This window comes from Coptis chinensis, chromosome 9 (assembly GCF_015680905.1).
Source record: "Coptis chinensis isolate HL-2020 chromosome 9, ASM1568090v1, whole genome shotgun sequence".
NCBI classification, from domain to species: Eukaryota; Viridiplantae; Streptophyta; class Magnoliopsida; order Ranunculales; family Ranunculaceae; genus Coptis; species Coptis chinensis.
The window spans coordinates 13201342-13222250 of NC_141464.1; the positions used below are offsets into that span (position 1 = coordinate 13201342).

A 20909-nucleotide genomic window follows, 5' to 3' on the forward strand; every position below is an offset into this window, starting at 1 on the left:
AAGCATGGCTTGAGAGGTAAATTCTAAACCTACTTGAGGCCCAAGTAAGAGGATACTTGTGTGTTCAAGCATGCTTACGTGATTGTTTGAAATTTACTTTCCATACTGTAATTTACAATTGCGCATAAGCCTGAACCCGAGCCATAACAACCATTGGGAAGTCATTACCCAATGTAGGTAAATTGGACATTGCTTGATTCTTGAAAGCCATAGACCAAAACAATTAATTAAAATCTATCACTACAACAAAAAGTAGCAACAATAGTGACCACAAGATAGCCTACCTCATGGGCACGCTATTTCAACTAGCAATAGTAGCGAACCTAACCTGCTCGCAATTAAAACAGTAGCACACGCTGCCGGCTATTTCAATTCTTACCAAATAAAAAAAATAGCGTGCCGCAAGTGAAACCAAAAAAAGAAATCACAAGCACAAATCATTCCCCGGGTTTCCAAACTCTTGGGACCAAAAAATCGAGAAAAAACCTATAAAATCGAGAAAAAAGTGTCACTATTTTCTTTTTCCCCTTTTTCACTCTTTACTCCTCACATAAAATCGAGAGAACCCATTTCTATTTTGTCTAAAAAAAATAGGAGAGAGAAAACTCATTTCTCATAAACCAAGCGAAAACGAGGCGAGTGAAAATTAGGGATTTCAGATTTGATCATTTGGGATTTCAATGGTGATAAATTGATAATTAGGGATGTCAATGGTGATAATTACTAATTTCTGACATTTTTATGTAGATCAAATTGAATTTTGAGGCAGATCGATCTGTTTCTTCATTAAATTCGAGGAGATTTCGGGTTGTTCGTGTTGATTGATTTTCTGTTGTGTAGGTAACATACATATTTCATATTTATGTCATTTCATTGATGTTCGATTGAGTTATTGGAGTTTGAACTCATTTTATTTATGTTATTTCAATTTCTAGTTTATGTCATTATTGATTTCATTTGGTTATTTTGATACTAATATTGCTAGTTCAAACAAGAGTAGTGAGAGCATGTTTGAAACAGTTTAACTATATGCTTAGTATTGCATGGATTCATTGACATTAGTAGAATTGTTAGTTATTTGGACTTCAAACTTTTGTTTGTTTGACTTTGAAAATTGAATAGAGAGAGAGAGAGTGATGTGAGAAGATGGACAAGGAGTGGATGTCATATGATAGGTAAAACAACACCTTGCGTCAGTACCTTATCACTTCTTAAGTAGTTAGGTTGTTGATTCCTGTTTGTTACTTGTAGAAACACCAATGAGTATAAAGCTGGGGTTCGAGAGTTTATATTGTTTGCTAGGGGGAATGCTTTAAAAACTGGAGAAAACCTAGATAATATCTTATGCCCTTGCAAACAATGTAAGAACCTAATGCGTCAGAGTTGTGAAACTGTATGGGATCACCTAATAATTAAAGGGATGGATATGACATATGATACTTTCGTCTGTCATGGGGAGAAACCAAATAAAGTCATACCAAATTTTGAAATGTCAGAAACATATAACTTGTGTAGAGCTGCTTATATGGAGAATGAGAGGAAATCAGTAATTGATGATGATCGAACCAATGATGAGTTTAAGAATTACATGGAAAATGTTGAATCACCTTTATATCTTGGTTGTACAACGTACACAAGATTATCAACAATAGTGGTTTTATACAAATTTAAAGCTATCAGTGGCTGGTCTAACAAGAGTTTTAATAGGCTATTGGACATATTGTGGGAAATGCTTCCAAATAACCATACACTACCAGATTCTCTATATTCGGTGAAAAATCTACTAAAGGAGTTTGATTTAGAGGAGAGGAAAATCCATGCTTGTGTGAATGATTGTGTTCTTTTTAGGGGTGATCTAGAGCTTGCAAGTACATGCCCAAAATGTGGTTCTTCTCGATGGAAAGTAGATGACAGGACTAATAAGGTTTATAAGAAAGTTCCGGAAAAGGTGTTGAGGTACTTTCCTATAATTCCAAGGTTTAAGAGGATGTTTGGGTCAGTTGAGAAGGCTAAACTTTTGAGGTGGCATTTTAATAATAAAAGTAAAGATGGCTACATGCGCCATCCGGTGGATTCCTTTGCGTGGGACAAAATCAATAAAAATAGCCTTCTTTCTCAAATGATCCCCGAAATCTTAGACTTGCTTTGGCTGCTGATGGAATGAATCCTTACAGTGGTCTAAGTTCTAAGTATAGTATTTGGCCAGTAATGCTACTGATATACAACTTACCACTGTGGTTATGCATGAAAAAGGAATACATGATGTTGGCATTATTAATACTAGGGGATAAGCAACCGGGGGATGAATTAGACGTGTACTTACAACCACTTATAGATGACTTGCTTGAGTTATGGAATAAAGGGGTTCAAGTATATGATGCATTCACCAAAAGCTTTTTTCGTTTGAAGGCAGTTTTGATGTGTACTATAAGTGATTTTCCATCTTTTGGAAATTTAGCTGGATGTACAGTTAAGGGGAAAAAAGCATGTTCTGTGTGTGCCAATGAAACCTATTCATACTGGTTGCCTTTTAGTAAAAATTTTGCATACATGGGCAGTAGGAGATTTCTTCCTAGTAACCATCCTTATCGGCAGAAAAAGAGTTGGTTTAACGGGAAGAAAGAACTTGGAGAAAAGCCAAGTATATTGGCGGGCACAAGAGTTTTTGCAGAGGTTAAGAACATTCAAAATGATTTAGGGAAAGCCAGGATAGGAATGAAAAGAAAGAAGAAGTGTGGGCACATGTGGAAGAAGAGATCAATTTTCTTCGACTTGCCGTATTGGGAGGTAATAACTATCTTCAATTTGTATATAGTCCATATGTTTTTTTTTCCTAAGTTTGTAATAGATATTCATTTTGCAATGTGATAAAATAGTTCTTCATTCTGTTTTTCAACATCTAGTTTTGTTACACAACTTGGATGTGATGCATATGGAAAAAAACGTGTGTGAAAGCATTGTCGGGACATTATTGAATGTGAAAGAAAAATCTAAAGATGGACTTCATTCTCGCCAAGATTTACAAGAAATGGGAGTTAGGTGTGCATTGCATCCAAAAGATAATGGTAAAAGAACCTTTCTTCCTACTGCACCTCATACTTTATCAAAGAAAGACAAAAATATCAAGTATGTATAGTCTATTGTTCTTAATAGTTTTGTTCATAAGATTTTAAAACTTAAGAGGGAGTACTGTTTTTTTCCTTAGGCGATAAGTATGAAGTTCAAGAAGATGAGATCAAAACAGAATCTTCCACACACATGTAGTCGATAGGGATATGCTAGATTGGAGGCTGAAATGGTAAGATCATTCAATTATGATTATGTCATTTCTAAGGGAATAGTTAGCTTAATATATCTAGTTCACTGCTTAACTTGTTTAAAATTATATGTAGAAAGAAGAGACTTCCAACCCTTCCTCTATATCGAGAGCTGATGTGTGGGAGAAAGTACATACTAAGAAGAATGGTGAACCCGCCAATGATGCAGTTGTTGTGAAAGTGGTAAAATAATATCGTGTAAATATACTTGAATTTTTCTATTGTTTAATTTATTTAGTTATTGATGGTAAAGCCAAATATGGATGCTCAGGAAAAGATACAAGAATTTAGAGAAACCCAAGCAGAGTCGTCTTCCTTATCTCTCCAAGACGATGCTATTTCTCAGCTGTTTGGACCTGAACGCCGTGGTTGAGTGAGAGGATATGGGTTTGGTGTATGTTCGTCAATGTTGGGACTTATTTCTCAAAGCAACGAAACAGTGGCCCAACTGCAAAAAGTAGTTTCTGATTTAAACGAGAAAGTCGCTAGCATGGAAACTTTGAGAGATGAAATGCAACATCATATCATTGAAAAGAGGGAAATGCAAGAACAAATGAAAAATATGTAACAATTAATGACTCGGCTTATGCAAAGTCAGGCAAGTGTGTAAAGTAGTTTGGCTTTATTTATGTTTTTTTCAGTTTTAAATATTTGTCATATTAATATTGATTTACTTTTAAAACAGGGCATTTCATCATTTGTCCATGCTACTAAATCTCCACCCCAGGTATACAACCTTCACTGTTGTAGTTAAGTTTCTTTTTTGTTTGAAACTAGTTTGATTGTCTACTTATACAAACTTTCTGTGTTTAATTGTGCTTTTTTTTTGCTTTCTTATTTTATGATAGCCATCTTTTCAAGGTATTGAGTGCAAGTTGTTCAAGATGGATGAAGAGGATATAGTTGCTGAAGGAACATGGCTAACAGATGATTTGAATGCAATTTGCAACGGTGACAAACTTGGGCAAGGTGCTTGCAAGATTTGGGTAACTAATGCATTTGAACCTAGTGCAAAAGTTTGGAAACCGTCCAATGGGTTACGAACGATGGAGCAGGCTGTGATAAGATCGATAGCATGGCCCAGTGATCATATTATTAAAATGGGTATGTATCTTTTGTTTTTTCTTTTTTTGGATAAATTGCATGCATCTGTAGTAATGTGGTTTCCTGGAAAACTTCCTTCTCTATTAGTTCCTTCACATTTGCATGTTTACCCTGTTCAGCCACTTGTACTCGATTACCCTGTTCAGTCCCTTGTGTCTGATCTCTGTTGCTTGTTTGGAATGCAGGTTGACCCACTCTAGTGATTGGTTAGTTGCTGGAACTGTAGGCTGACTTCTGTGGAGCTTAGGTTGCTGAAATTTTAGACTGACCACTGTGGACATTCATGGAAAATTGAAGTATTGCATCAACGAACGTAGTTTCAGATATTTTGTAACATTGTTTTCAAGCTCCGAAAACATTTGAAAATCAGATTTTTGTTTTTATTATTATTGTTATTATTTGGAGGATAAATACATATGAGTGAGTGTATAATTGCATATTATGGTTTCAGTGATGAATACAATTAGAATTTGGGTTTCGATCAGTTGTCTTTGCAAATATTTGAATGCCAATATTTATAGTGAATGGGGTAATCTAGTAGCCACTGCAGGACAAAAAAAAAACACAAATAACTAGTCAATAATGGCGTGCAGTGGCATCCATCTTATTAATGGCTTGCATTTTAGACTATTGTTACATTTTATTAATAACGTGTAAAGCAGGCTATAAGTGGTTCAGCAGTCATAGCTTGTCAGGGGCGCTATGTTTGACTTGGCAGCAAAGATAGCAGGAGCTTTAATAGCTTCCACCTGAACGCTATTATAGATCTTTCATAGCTTTCTTTGGAAGCTATGGTTGTTATTTTCTGTTGCAGTGAATCAACTAGAGTCTAAGTAGTCACGCTCCTCTAGAAATGGACAAAAATTTAGCTATGAGGATTTAGAGTAATCAGTTACCAGATTCCGATGGGCCAACTACCTTCCTCACTCCCCTCCCCTAGATTCATCATGAGTGAGATTCTTGGTAGTACACCACTTGGTGAAGTGACTGCTTACTCTTCTGAGATGTAGTAGAGCCATCCTAGTCTCGCGCCCAATTGTTCCTCTGAATAGGGCATAGTAAAATTTATACCAAAAACAAAATTTTCAAAACTCCATAGTTGCAAAAACAAATTTCGATTTCTTGAGCATACATTGTACCATTTGCGCATGTTAGGATAGTTTTGGGGTCTTGCTAAAAGTGTATGATACTGAGTTCAAGCACTTCTAGTATTATCAAGAATAAAAATTACTCACGTAGGAGAGTTTTTCGACCTAGACAATCTCCTGTTTCTAGTCCTCTATCTCTTAAGATGGCTGACGAAGTAGTGCAAGCTGAAGAGCCTCTCTCCAACTTCTACACACCGTTGCAAGATGGGCCTCCATCTTATATATGACTCACACCGCTTATGAGCGGTTTAAGGATTCCATTGATCGTGTTCAATCTTCTACCCATATTCCATGGGTTGGAACATAAGTTACCGTACGAGCATTTACGCCGGATATATGAAGTATGTAATACCTTTCATCATCCGGGCGTCATTGACGATCAGGTTAAGCTACGAGTGTTTCATTTCACTCTAGCTGGCAAGAGTCACGCATGGCTTCTCTCACATAAGGCCGACTCTTTCGATACATGGGAAAAGTTTGTGTTCTCCTTCATGAAAAAGTACTTTCCGCCGAAGAAAGCAAAAGAGAGAAGAAGTAAGATATAGTTCTTCAGACAGAGTCTGACTGAGACATTTTCCGAAGCATGGGATATATTCTCTGACCTACTCAATTCATGTCCTCACCATAAACTAGAAAAATCCACTCTTGTCCAATGTTTCTTCAAAGGCCTTCTCCTATAACACAAAGTAACCCTCGACATCATGAGTAATGGTAATTTTTTGGATAGAGGTGCAACCGAAGCTTTAACCTTTCTTGAAAACCAAGTTGAAAAGAGTACCCATTAGGGTGACATAAATAATTCCAGAACAGCCCAACCCAGTACAACTAAGACTAGTGGTATTTTTTAGGTGAAATCAGATCCAGAAATCAAAACCCTAATAGAAACCCTCACAAAAAAGATAGATGCCCTCCAAACCAAACAAAAAGACCAAACCCCTTATCCTGTCATGAACGTGAATTACCATGCAATTTCTGTCTAAGCTTAAATCATATAGATGCCACATGTCCCTTGATCACAAACCTATCATCACTTTAGCTAGAAGAATTATGTGTTTTCAATGTACCAAATGCACCGTGGAGACAACATCCAAACTTTGCATGGACCAACATTCCACAAAACCAAACACCCCCAGGTTTTAACAAACCAACAAATACCTTCAGACAAGGATAAGGACAAGGTACTTATAACAATCAGAACAGAGCATTGGTTCCATCCCAGTTTAACCAGAACTATTAACAACCAAAGATACCTAGTTCCCGTTACACCATCAACTAGTGTCTAAACAGATAAGCCCACCGAAATAATGATATCTATTATACAACAGCAAACCCAAATCCTATCATCCATACAACAATCTCTGAACTTGTTAGCCCAAGATAAAACCAAAAAAGGTGTGTTCCTAGGTCAAGCTATTCCTAATCCTAAACCAACAAACACATTCTTTGAAGCAACAAGTGATGTGAACGAAGCTGAAGCACTAAAAATTCTTTCTTAATCATCCCATCTACGAGGATTGACTCCTCCTGTTCCGATGTATCCCTTTTCTTTCCATTCCATTTTTTGCTTTAAGGGGATACATCAATAAGGTAACCAGACCTCTCCACTTGGAGGGTGTGCTTGTAAGTGCCAGAGACTTAGTCCACAGTATATCTCGCATATTCTTTGTAAAACAATTTTTACTCGTCATTGGAGTAAGTGTGAACCTGTGGAGCGAGTATACAATTTTTCTTTTCTTTATTTTACACTTCTTTTTAGAATAGTTTTTCTATTCCTGTCTTTTACAATTCCTATCTTTATTTTCATTTTCCTGTTTTATGTTTTTACATAAGCATTTTTCTTTCAATCTCACCTTTGACGTTGAGTAGTCTTTCCTCTATAAAGAAGAGATGTGAAACAAAGCAGAGGGCGATGGGGATTGAGTGAAGGTGTCTTACAGTTGTCTCTCATGGTTGTTTAGCATGTCTCGTCTTCCATAGGCATGCCAAACTGTGGAATGGTTTGCAATTGGAGCCCTTGATTTTGAATTTTTTTTCCTTCTATGGGTGATTTCTAATTGTTTCGAGCTTCGTCTTTCTCTCTGGTTGGAATGGCTTTAACTAGGGCTAACTAGAGAGTAAGAGTGGAGGGACTAGATTATCTAGAAATAGAGCTAGTCCTCTTCAGTAGATTTGCCTACTTGCAAAACAAGAGGTGGAAGATCTAGGGAGGCAAAACCATGAGGTGGTTCGTGATCTGTTTATAAAACAGCGGCCGGGTTTGTCATTTCGTTCGCATTTCAATAAAATTGCGAAAGTTTATTTATAAACAAAAACTAATTCGATCACGTGATGTTTGTGAAAATAGATTTAGGTGAGAAAATAATAAAAATAAAAGAAAATAGACTTTGATTTTGGAGATAGAAAATCAGTTTGAGCAAATCATATCTCTGTTAAAAGAATTAGTCTCCATTTTTTATCCCTAATAACGACTCTTCATCTCTGAATGAGCGTTATTAGCATGTGGAATTGATTCAGAACCCCATCTCTGGGTGAACTTACTCAGTTCATAATCGTTATAATTATCGAAACACCCTCCCTAACGAATATAATCCTCACTCGGGCAGAGTTTCTGCTCTGAGATCACAGAACTAAAGTGTTATTCTAACTAACATAAAATAAAACTAAATTAAAAACATTTTAATTAAAAACTGGAAATTAAATTCTTCATTACACTAGGAAAACAGTAAACTACTCTACTCCTACTGATGGAATGCTAACCATTGCATCAGAAAAACTAAAACTAGAACCTTCTAGTTATAGTTTTTCTGACGGTCTAGATTCAATCCATCTAATCTAAATCTAACGATTACAAATAAAATATAATATCCCAGGGAATATTCTAGGAATATTCTAGGGAATATTCTAATAATATTCTCCAGGGAGTATTCTCTAGAATAGTAATGGGCTTGTAGTAAATAGTAACAGGCTTTGGCGTTATCTTCATATTCCAAACCGTACGACCATTTTTTGGAAGCTAGATATCATTGTGTAAAGTTTTCTGTGCTGCTCATTTTAGCTAGTCGAATGCTTGAATCAGAGTTAGGAGATGGAAGATATCGCCGTTTGAAGTTTTCTCCTGACTTTCGGGCTGATTTAGGTCTGTTTGACCAAAATCTCTTATTTAGCTGGCTTAGGGACTCAAGTTTGGATTCTTCAAATTGTTTCATGGTTCTCTGTGTAGGAACCATTATGGTTTCGCCAAATGATTTACTACGAACAGCGAAACACCCACGCGCAGCGGAATAAGGGGTGTCATGGTTTGGTTAGAAATTTACCTTTTAGATTCGGCTATGATAACTCTGAGAATCCAATAGCTATGCAATCCGAAATCAACCTCTTGATCTTCTGTTGTATTCCTATGCACAGAGTGGACGTTGTGTGGGCAACGATCTTCCAACCTCTTCTTTCTCTCTTGGCCTCTCTCACTCACAAAATTGGATCCGATTTCTGGATCTATTTTTCTTGAGCAAAACCTTGATTTTTTTTGGTGTAGAAAATGGCCAAAGAAAAAGGTTTCCTTTATATAGGCTACAACAGGGACCATGAGGAGAAATTAGGGTTAGGCCTCTTGACGGCATGGGCTTCCCATGTTCGCCCAGAACACACGACCTAAGTCTGTCAACAAATGACTTATTCCACTAAAGGCCATTGTTGCACTACCGCCCTAATCCCAAATTATGTGTCAGCGTTTATGGGCTCCATATTATATACTTGTGGATCTCCCCGTGTTTAAGATATCGAATGCCCATTGATTAAGTCAAGTTACTAACAACTACATTAATCAAGTTCTTATGTCCTTGAGTAGTACCACTCAACCTCATTGTCATGTCAAAATAAATCCACCTGCAGGGTTTACATGACAATCTTTTTGAGCTCCTCAAGGGGACATCATCAACCCGACTTCCAGCGGGTCACGGATTCCTTCTATAATTAACAATACACCTTACATACAATGTCATTACCCAATCCAACAAGTTTGTTGATTAACAAATGAATCTCACTCATTGATGATTTAAACCAATGTACAATGTACATAAGTGTCCGTTATTATATCCGGATTAAGAGGACAAGCATCCATAATAACAAAGGTGTTTGTCCTCTTATATGGTCAGTATAAAGAGAAACAACCTCACTTGGTCCTGTTCAATACACACAAAGTGTACTAGTGTAATCCTATAGTCAAGATAGACTAATACCAGATTATACTACAACCGTACCAATGGTTTGTCCAAATCCATTTAGGTTGTGAATGTTTACTTATACTTTATAAGGTACTGATGATATGATCTTCTGTGTCAACACACACCATATCATCTACAATATAAAGTATTAGACACATGCATATAACTAATAACATATATAATATGCATAACATTTGCCCATATGATTCTCATTCAAAATATAAAGAATTAGAGTTATTACAAAAGTAATGCTTTTAGTATATAACCCTATCACTCTGAGCCCATGATCTTTGCTGGCAGTTTGGAGGTTTAAATGAGTTGATACTGAAGATTTCAAGTCCAAGCTTTATTCGGCTGTATTTCATGCTAAAATGTAGGTTCTCTGTGTATTTTATCGTTGTCTGTTAAAACCTATGAAAACATGAAAATACAATTAATTTACATTTATTAAACACATAATTGACCCAAATTTAATGTCTCTACGGGGTTTAAAACACAGTTTTGGGTACTTATCAACCACCCCCAAACAGCACTTTGCTTGTCCTCAAGCAAAGAAAAGACACTAAAACAGACAAGTGGCCAAAAATGTGTAGTCTTCAGCTAATTCTCGTTTCGCAGAGTACGATTGCATTGACCGTATGCAACAAGGCCTTAAAGCACTAGGAATTCTCTAGTGGACGAGTTTTAGCCTCGGGAGAGTTTTCCAGAGAAGATACCCACAAACTTCACCTATACTACAATGACTCAGTAATAAAAGCTTGTTCCCTAAATTAGATATCAGATATCTATACATCTCACTAGCGGGGAACGAAGATTAATTCCTTTGAAACCTACGTTAATAAATGTACAATAATCAAAACACTTACATATAAATATGCATGTAGTGACTTTTTACAATGAAATGTACAAACAGGGCCATTCATGGATCCTTCGGAGAGCGTCCTTAAGTAGGTTCTCACAGGTATGTGTCGAAACACAAATTCTCTCATAATTTTTACCACTCAGATTTTGCTTAATCTAGTGTGTAGTGGGCACACGTTTCCTCACATTCTCAATGACGTCCAAGGAAGCCAAGGTCGATCAATCACATCTACCACTTACTATCACACTAACATATCCTAATTGAGTTAGATGACTTTTATTAGGTATTACGGGGCTTAGGAAGTGGTTTAGAAGGAAGGGAAGGGATAACAAAATAATGAGTTAGAGAAAATATGGTCTTCAAATATATAATTACTAGAGAAAACCTAGTGTTCTTCTGTTTCAAAACTGTTCCATACTTCGTCCTTTTTGGCTTTTCTACTCCATTTGATTTTTTTTTTGGAGTTTATAACTTTGATTTTTTTTTTCATGCAATTTACTTTTTCTTGGTTTTGACACAGCTAACTGGATTCATCAAGCGGTGCCAACTGATAGAACGAATTTTCGTATTTGTATAGGTCTTTCTCTTTTCTTTTATGTTTTTCATCATATTTCTCATACTCATAAGATATTAATATGGGTAAGGAAATAATTGTTGAAAAATGAAATGGCTAATACAAAGGCTCAATGGGGAAATTAAAACTAGGGGAAATATATATTTTTTTGGGTTTGTATATTTTTTATTTGGCTAAATCGGTCCAAAGAATGCCTAAATTCTCTCCTAGGATATGGTATAATGATCAAGCAAGTGGACGTGTGATTTCTTTCTACTCGGAATTGCTTCATCCTTGGGTCATTACTCAGATACACATATGTTGAGGTTTTTTGGCTAGATTCTCACTGGATTTGGAAATTAAGTAGTCTAACCATGGGTCCCAGAAAATTACTGCTATATACAGTCATTGACACTAGCTCATTGCATGAATATTTATGAAAAGATATAAAAACTATTGCGTACGTATTAACATAAGTTTATAGTAACCAATCCTAATTCTAATGGTAATGTGAGATTTCTAGACAATTTTTATCATATAAAAGGAAACAAGACCTTTATTACTAAATACGACTAACTAATTTTTTAATTTTTTTTAATAAAGAAAAATAAATAACCTAACAGTACCTAATTTTTGCAAAATGTTTCTCTCCCACCCCCCAAACAGATGGATGTTTTGTCCTTAAAGTATCAAGAGAGATAGGGAAAGAAATTACCTGAGAAATGTGAGCAAAAATTCGGCTGAAAAAATTACAGCATGCAACAAGAAAATTGAAAATAGCAAACAGTAAAAAATACACACATATATAGACATAATAATTTTGGTCGTTTATAGTCAGATTCTGAAGGCTTTTATCAAGCATAAGGGTTTGTAGAAACCCTTGGCATTCACACCCAGATGGTGGAATGATTTAGCAAATACAAATTATTCGCTAATATGTTGAACAAATAAACTCGTGTCGTTGATAAACATTACCCTACCACCCATCAGGTACTAAATTGGAATACACAAGTTATTTGGACAAAGGAACCAACGCTTACAACTATCTCTCCAAATAGAAGGGGTGCAGTTACCTTATTGTGGCATTACTTGAATCACTACTAAAAAAAGGGCTTTCTATGACGGCTATTTTTTTTCTACCTTGACGACTTCCGTATAACCCGTCATTATTTCTAACTCACCATTAATTTTATGACGCTTGATGTCAAATGTTGACGGTTATAGGTCATGCGTCATAAATATATGTGACGTTTTTTATCAATGTGTCAAGTTAGTGACTAACAATTGTATACTTATCGTTCATTTTATGACGCATGATGTTAATGTTGACTGTTATACGCTAGCCGTCATAAATATCTTTGACGTTTTTTATTAATGTGTCAAGTTTGGTGTCTAATTTATGAGGTCATTCTCACAAACGTCAACTAAAAAATTGTATAATTTTTTCCTTCTGGCACTAACCGGTGTTTAATTAATTGTCTAACCATTTGGGAACAATTAAAAACGAAACCATTATAACCGACTGGTCGAGTGAACTGTGAATATGAATAATTGGGTTAAGTCTTGAGTCAGTAATAGTATACCCATAGTTCATGATTCCGAACGAAACTTTGGAATTTCGCCCGGAATTTCGGTTTTTCAAAAAAACGGAATTCCAAATAAAGAGTCGAAATATCCGAAATTTCGAATGTGATAGGGGTCGAAATTTAATGAATTTTGGATTTTGGATTTGTCGAATTCGAATTCGAATTCGAAATTCGAAATTCGAAATTCAAATTCAAATTCGAACTATGAGTATACCGAATTCTTAATAACCAAACTCTTTTTTTTTTGGTAACTCAATAACCAAACATCGCAAATAACCAAAACTGTGATTCCCTATCTAATACCGAAGGTAATAAAATCAATATGGAGAAAGAATTTCCCCGCTCAACAAATATACAACGCGCGCTTTCTAATCTAATTCCCGGATTCTCCTAAACCATAACAGTTTATTATTGTAAGTTGTCAAATTGGGATTAGAGATTGGTTAACGCGCGAAAGAGGTAAATATTCCCCTTCACTCTGATTCATAGGGATTTGCTTTGGAAACCCTAGCATAGTATCTCAATTATATATAAATTTAAATGTCTGCATCTTTTAACTCATCTTGAATTTCAGAATCGTAGCAGTGTTCTCTTAGAGTCGAACTTGGAGTGGAGTGCGTTGCTTTTGCCAAGGAAGTGATTTCTTATTAGCAAGTAAGATTTTACTTTTGTTTTTTTGCTATCTGTTAAGCATTCTATAAAGGTTTTATAATGTTGTTTTGATTTAAAATTTCATTAAATAGGGTGTTTGGAATTTTTTTAAAGGTATTATCTATACATAACTTGTTTTGGCTGCAATCTTGTTTAACACGACCGGATTCGGATTGCTTCAAATGATTCTTTTGGGTACTCAACTGGATGCTTATTGCTGATGCTATTTTCTGTTGTAAAACTCTGATGTATATATATCAGAGTTTAAAACTCTGATGCTATTTTCTGTTGTAAAACTCTGGATGCTTATTGCTGATGCTATTTTCTGTTGTAAAACTCAACTGGATTCTGGATTGCTGATGCTATTTTCTGTTGTTTAACACGTATCTGGATTTCTTGTTTGTAAAACTCTTCTGAACCATGCCATAGTTTCCGAGGGATGTTTTAACATTATATTTTTAAGTGAACTTAGTTCTCCTTATTGAATTTGATTTGAACTTATATTCTTCCGCATTTGTGTGTGTATATATATATCAGGTCAAGTAGTAAGAAATGTGTCATAAAAATTACACCGGCATTAACACTCATACTTACTCAAGCCTGAACAGATTGGCCATCAATTTTGGTCACACTAGCCTTCTCTCGAAGTTAAAAGCTTGTTTAGAACCATTAACCTTTGCATCACAGTGGGGTAGCAAGTTTGGTCGAGTTGGGCTTCTTCACTTGTTTAAAACCACTAATCTTAGCATCACCGGAAGGAACAATGAGTACCGAAAAGTTCTTTTAGTTTATTCTTATTTGCCACCTACTTCTTTTTCCCCTAAGCTTGGTCTTTTTTATATTGCCACTACCCTTAGCTGGAGTCGAAATGGCTACTTCCACCTTCGCCTCCTTCTCTCCATCTTTGGGCTTTGCCACATTAATTTTTTTCTGCACTGATTTGGTAGTAGCATCTGAAGCACTCTTTTTGACTGACCCTGCAACGTGCCCATTAGAACTGCTGCTACGAACAATAAATGCCTTTGCCGGCTTACGAAATATACTAACCAGGTTAGCAGTAGCACTCTTCACTCCATTACTATCATTTAACTTGGTCGGTTTAACTGAAAAGAACCTCCTACCGATACATTCTTTCGAACCAAAATTGAATCTCACGGTACTCTCTAGACGAGTATATGTTGTGATCATACAAGATTTTCCGCCGTACGAATGCTTTCTCTCCTCCTCGGCTGATGATCAATGAAAATATGGTGGAACTAGCAGATCGAGATCGGTGGCACATCGCATTAGTTTTAGTTGGCTTGCAAGAGCTCGTTCGGTGAAAAGTAGCTATAGGGAAAGCAGAAGTAAGGGAAGCAACGCTTGGTAAGTAGTCAGTAAGGTAACCTGAAGTCGACTACGACTTGTCATTGTCCCTCCGATCGATCATTCCAGTTACAACCCGTTCCATAGGTGATAAAAGACTGGTCCGTTCGCCTTGTTTGAGGGCGTTAAAGGTAGAAGATAGGCCTTGTAGTTCCGGAGAGTAGGGCGTTATTGACCGATATGAGGGTTGTATTTACTATTGAGGGAGACAGTTCTTGTTGTTGAAGTAGTCAAGGCCTTCTTGTAAGAACTATAGGTAGAATGAGCTAACATAGAAGCCACTGTCATCATCACTTTTGATGTCTTAAGCAAATCAAGAAATCGACCGAAGTCCGATCCCCGACTCGAGATCCTGTGCCTAGGTAACTGTGATAGAGTCCTACCTTTATGAGAGGTTAACGAAGTTTCGGGGTGGCTGAAAGAGAAACGGGTTTCCTCCGAATTGGATGTTTTCACAAGTGAATTATACAAGTGCCCCCTTCTTTTCTAAACTTAAGGTGCGAACTACATTTACTATAGTTAACACTATTACTGAATGGAGAATATTGTAAACAACTCCCTGAATAATTCTGCAGTGTCCTGTATTGTGACTGTCGAGCAAAACCACAAATAAGTGTAAGAGAATTGCTAGCGTCCTCACCCCTTTAAGGGGTAGGACCATCCTACCTCTAATTAAAACAAGAAAAGGTGACCAGTAAATGTTTTGAGCTGCTTTCTTTAAAATCATTTTTTTAAAGTGGGTTGAGTCCAATTAAAAACAAGAAACAAGAAAAAGGGAAATAGAAGAGAATTCCAGAGACACAAGCTATGTAATTTCTTTTGATGTTTGAGTTGGTCTTCTTCAAATTGATTAAGTCATTTTCTCTTGGTTAGTTATGAACAATTATCAACATATCTTGTGGCAAAGTTGCTTTCCAAATCTGTTCCTCTTTAAATTCATAAATCTTCCAAGAAAGGTTCTTTACAACATAAGCAATCCACTAAAGCATTTGAAATTTGAACAAATCACACAAGTAGTTATATCTTGTATTGTGGTCATAGTGGAAGTGTGGAACCATGATGGGATGGAACAAAGAAAGTGAGTGCTCCAGACCAGATCCCGTACAAAATATAAGAGAACGTTATGACGGAATTCAGGGGTATGATATGTTCATCACTAGACCAGTTCTAGTGGGACTTTCAGTGAGGGTCGGTCTGTTTTTAGTTTGGATGAGAAGGTAGTGAGTCAACTCACTTCTTGATTTTTGGTCTTTACTTCATTTAGTTTTAATAAAAGAGGAACCTCTAGAAATGGTCAACAAGTAAGTTCTTTTGTCAGATATAGAGGTAGGATGGTCCTACCCCTTAAAGGGGGAGGACGCTAGCAATTCTCTAAGTGTAAATAATAATAATAATAATAATAATAATAATAATAATAATAATAATAATAATAATAAAATGAATAGAATTAGAGTGTGAAAAGTTAGAAGAAATAATTATTACCATGATTTGTAAACGAGATGAAGTAGAAAACTTACCGGGTAAAGAACCGAATACAAAGAGTCTATTAAGTTGAAACGCCATTTAGAGATAATGATTATAATAATATGTTGGAATGATAATTTGTTTAGCAGTCAAACAATCCATTTAGAGTGGAGTACGCTCATTGCGTGAAAAATGAGAGAGAGAGAGTCATAGAGCAGTGTCTCCTTTTATATATAGAAGAAGTGTGAACAGTGTGTTACGGACTTACATTGAACTAGTAATCAAATTGAGATTGTTAGTAAGTAAATTAATTTGCTCCACTGCAAATGTCTACTGGAAAGTAGTAGTGATACAAAAATTAGAGCACTTTTATGGTGCCTATGAGAATACATAGTAATAGAGAAGAATAAAATCACTAATAGATTTAATGATCTTGAAGCGATTATTTTTATTTTTATTTTCTTAACTAAAAAAGTGCAAAATTTGGGTGTTTTCAGGATTTTTGTGTTATACTTTATTCGAAATGGACAAAATGTGGATGTCCAAGGATAGGCTAACAGATGAATATATTGTTGGGGTTAAGAATTTTCTTCTGTTTGCAAATCCAACAGAGAGTGAGACCATTCTCATAAGATGTCCATGCAAACACTGTGTGAATCTTTGTGAGTTTACTCAAAAGGAGGTTAGAAACCACCTTTTTGAATCTGGTATCGACCAACACTATACTAGCTGGATATATCACGGGGAGAAAAGTCATAATGCAGCCCCTTCTAGTGTCGATGGAAATGGAGACCATCAAGATTATCACAATATGGAAACTCCAGAAGATGCAGCAAGTACAAAAAACTTGCTAGATGCTGGACGTGACCAATTCACCGGTGATCCTGTAGAGTTTGAACAATTGCTCCAAGATGCTGAGAAACCATTATATGAAGGGTGTACAAAGTTTACCAAGTTATCAATGGTGGTTAAACTATTCAATCTAAAAGCCAAAGGTGGGTGGTCAGACAAGACTTTTTCAGAGTTACTGAAATTGTTTGGAGAGGCGCTTCCGGAAGGTCATTTACTACCGTCCTCACTGAATAAGGTCAAGAAGACATTGTCCGTCTATGGAATGAAGTATGAAAAGATACATGCATGTCCTAACGATCGCATCTGTCATGAGGTGACACGTATAAGGATCTTCTTGTGTGTCCTACTTGTGGAGCATCAAGATATAAGGAGAATAAAAAAAATATGACCGAGACAAGTAAAGGTGTGCCTGCAAAGTTTTGTGGTATTTTCCACCCATCCCAAGGTTCAAAAGATGTTTCACCAGGCAAACAAAGAAAGGATTTGACATGGCATGCTGATGCAAGAGAAGTTGATGACAAATTGCGTCACCCAGCAGATTCCCGAGCATGGAAGACTGTAGATTGCATGTGGCCAGAGTTTGCAGCAGATTCACGAAATTTGCGTCTCGCACTCTCTCCAGATGGTGTCAATCCACACGGTTCTATGAGTAGTAGGTATAGTTGTTGGCCAGTTATGTTGATCACTTACAACCTTCCACCATGGTTGTGCGTGAAGAGAAAGTTTATGATGCTTACATTGTTGATATCAGTCCACGACAACCGGGGAACGATATTGATGATGTACTTGAGGCCCTTGATTGACGACTTAAAAAATTTTATGGAATACCGGGGTCGATGCTTATGATGCTTACCGACATGAATCCTTTACATTGAGAGCTGTGCTAATGTGGACAATAAATGATTTTCCCCCGCACTTGGTAACCTATCCGGGTCATTGCGTTAAAAGGATATTATGCTTGTCCAATATCGCGGTGAGAATACACCTTCGCCGGTGAAGCATTCTAAGAAGATTGTATACATGTCCACCAGAAGATTCCTCCCAAAGAACCACCCTTACGAAAGCGAAGAAGATGTTTAACGGTAAACAAGAGTTTCGATCACAACCGAACCATTAACCGGTGAGAAAGTAAAAGAAAAGGTTAAACCGCTTAATATTTCTTGGGGAAAAAGTTAAGAATGTAACTGTGAAGAATTTAGCAAAACCAAAAGGGCGGAAAGAAGTTAGGAAACGAAAATTGAAGAAGTCAATGGGTAAAAGGAAGCGACAGGGTGCAGAGAAAAAGGCAAAGACGTCAACCACATCAGCAAGGGTTGATAATGGAGTCGATGATATTTTGAAATGTTGGAAAAAGTCGTCAATATTTTTTGAACTGGACTATTGGGAGTATTTGCCTGTTAGACACAACTTGGATGTCATGCATATTGAGAAGAATGTTTGTGACAGTATTATTGGTACATTGCTTAACATTCCTTTCAAAACAAAGGATACTGTTAACGGTCGTCTTGATCTTGAGGAGATGGGAAGGGCGGAGTTGGCACCAAAGATAGGTAAAAGTAAAACTTTCCTACCCCCAGCTTGTTTTACATTATCTAGGGATGAAAAAAGAAGAGTTTGCCAAACATTGCATGAGCTGAAAGTCCCCGAAGGATACTCTTCTAATTTCAAGCCCCGTGTTTCAATGGATGATCTAAAATTGCAAGGGCTGAAGTCGCATACGATTGCCACGTTTTGATGCAGCAGTTGCTTCCTGTGGCAATACGATCTGTCTTGCCAAAGCATGTGAGATATGCAATTGTCAGGTTGTGCTTCTTCTTCAGTGCACTTTGTGCAAAAGTAATAGATGTGCAGCAGTTGAGTCAAATTCAAAGGGATGTTGTTGTCACCGTATGTATGCTGGAAAAATACTTTCCCCCGTCATTCTTTGATATCATGGTTCATCTCACGATTCATCTTGTTAGAGAGGTGAAGCTTTGTGGTCCAGTTTTCTTCCGATGGATGTACCCATTTGAGAGGTAAACCAACTTACTGAGCTTTCCTTTATCCTCGGTTCGTATGACATAGTAAGCATTATTGTACCATTTTCCCATTGAAATGTCTTAGGTACATGGTGGTCTTTGTTATGTTATGTCTGAAACCGTAATCGTCCAGAAGGTTGCATTGCTGAAAATTATATTGCAGAGGAAGCAATTGAGTTTTGCAGTGAATTCTTATCTGACTTGGATGCAATTGGAGTTCCTCCCAATTGTAAAATCACTCCTGATGATATGTTGGTGGAGGGAGTTACCCCTGTAGGGGGTTCTGCTGCTGAAGTTGATAGTACTGCCTTGGAGCAAGCGCATCTTTATGTGTTGCACAACACAGGAGTTGTTGAGCCTTACATAGGGTAAAATATGTTGATAGTTTACTTCCATTCTTCCATTGGTTTAGAATTCCTATAGCTAAATGTGAGATTGCTTTCGGTAACTAAATAGGGAGCACATGGACTACCTGAAGAAAATCCACCCCCGTCAGTCAAAGAAACCAACATGGTTACAAGAAGAACACAATCGTACCTTTAGTGATTGGCTTAAAGAAAGGGTACAATTAAGCAATTCTAAAGTACCATTTCTTCTGTAAACTCCATTTAATCATTACTAACTCTTATAAGAACACAGGTTTCACAAGAGCGACGCATCACCAATAACAAAGTCTCGGATACCTTGATGTGGATATCTCAAGGGCCTCGGATGCATGTATTAAATTATGAGAGCTATATCATCAATGGTTATCGGTTTTCCACAAAAAATCGGGATGCTTCACGTGTCACTCAAAACAGTGGTGTGAGCTTGGTCGCCGCATCAATGCAAGTTGCAAGTGCGAAGGATAAGAAACCAGCCTTTTCTGATATGTCCTTTTATGGAGTTATTGTTGAAATATGGCTGCTTGATTATTTTAATTTTCACGTTCCAGTGTTCAGGTGTGATTGGGTTGAGAGTAGGAATGGTATCAAGAGAGATGATTTGGGTTTCACATTAGTTGATCTTGGTAGAGTTGGGCATAAATCTGATTCGTTTATCTTAGCTTCTCAAGCCAAGCAAGTCTTTTTTGTTCCTGACCAACTTGATCCTAAGTGGTCAGTTGCTCTGGCAGCTCCTAAAAGATGTTATAATGTTGGCGATATTGGTAATGACGTGTTTGATGGGGACATAGGAGACAAGGTTCATTTCGAAGTATTTCCAAGTGCTGATTCTTTTGATTTGATTGATGAATCTCGGTTAGTTTACACACGTGAAGACTGTGAGGGAATATGGGTTGAGAATGAATCATCTAAAACCTAGTCATTTTGTTTTTTTTTTCTTCTCTTTTGTTTCTGCGATTTTTTTATTGTAAGATTCTCTATAAGTTGTCAATTGATCAAGATTTTTTAAGCCTTCAGTGAATCTTGTATTTAGTTATTTCTATTAGTCACTTTTTCTGTTTTTCCATTTGGAGCTTTACTTATTTCATGAGTAGACTTCATCTATGCCAGGTATTATTCAAACAAATTTTTTAGCTTTCATTATACTTGAAATACAAATATTTGTTGTATTACAATTCATTCTAGAGAGATAATTAGCAGAATCTGTCAATCACTTATAACATCTTCTATAATTGTAGAATTCCAAGCCTAATGACGACATGACCAACAATAAAAAGAAGCTTGTTATACATTTTCAAACCCAGGCCAATTAGTCAACATAGCCTATCTTCATATCTTGTCTACACGGTTCCCCTTTGCGCTTTTTTGCATCGGTTGTTAGTCCGA

The 20909-nt window shown here is 36.6% G+C and overlaps 1 pseudogene; it reads left to right on the plus strand.

Annotated features, from left to right (window-relative positions):
• Positions 1 to 2244: 2244 nt before the first annotated feature.
• LOC147474829 (uncharacterized) lies at positions 2245 to 19512 on the plus strand (annotated as a pseudogene).
• Positions 19513 to 20909: the final 1397 nt, after the last annotated feature.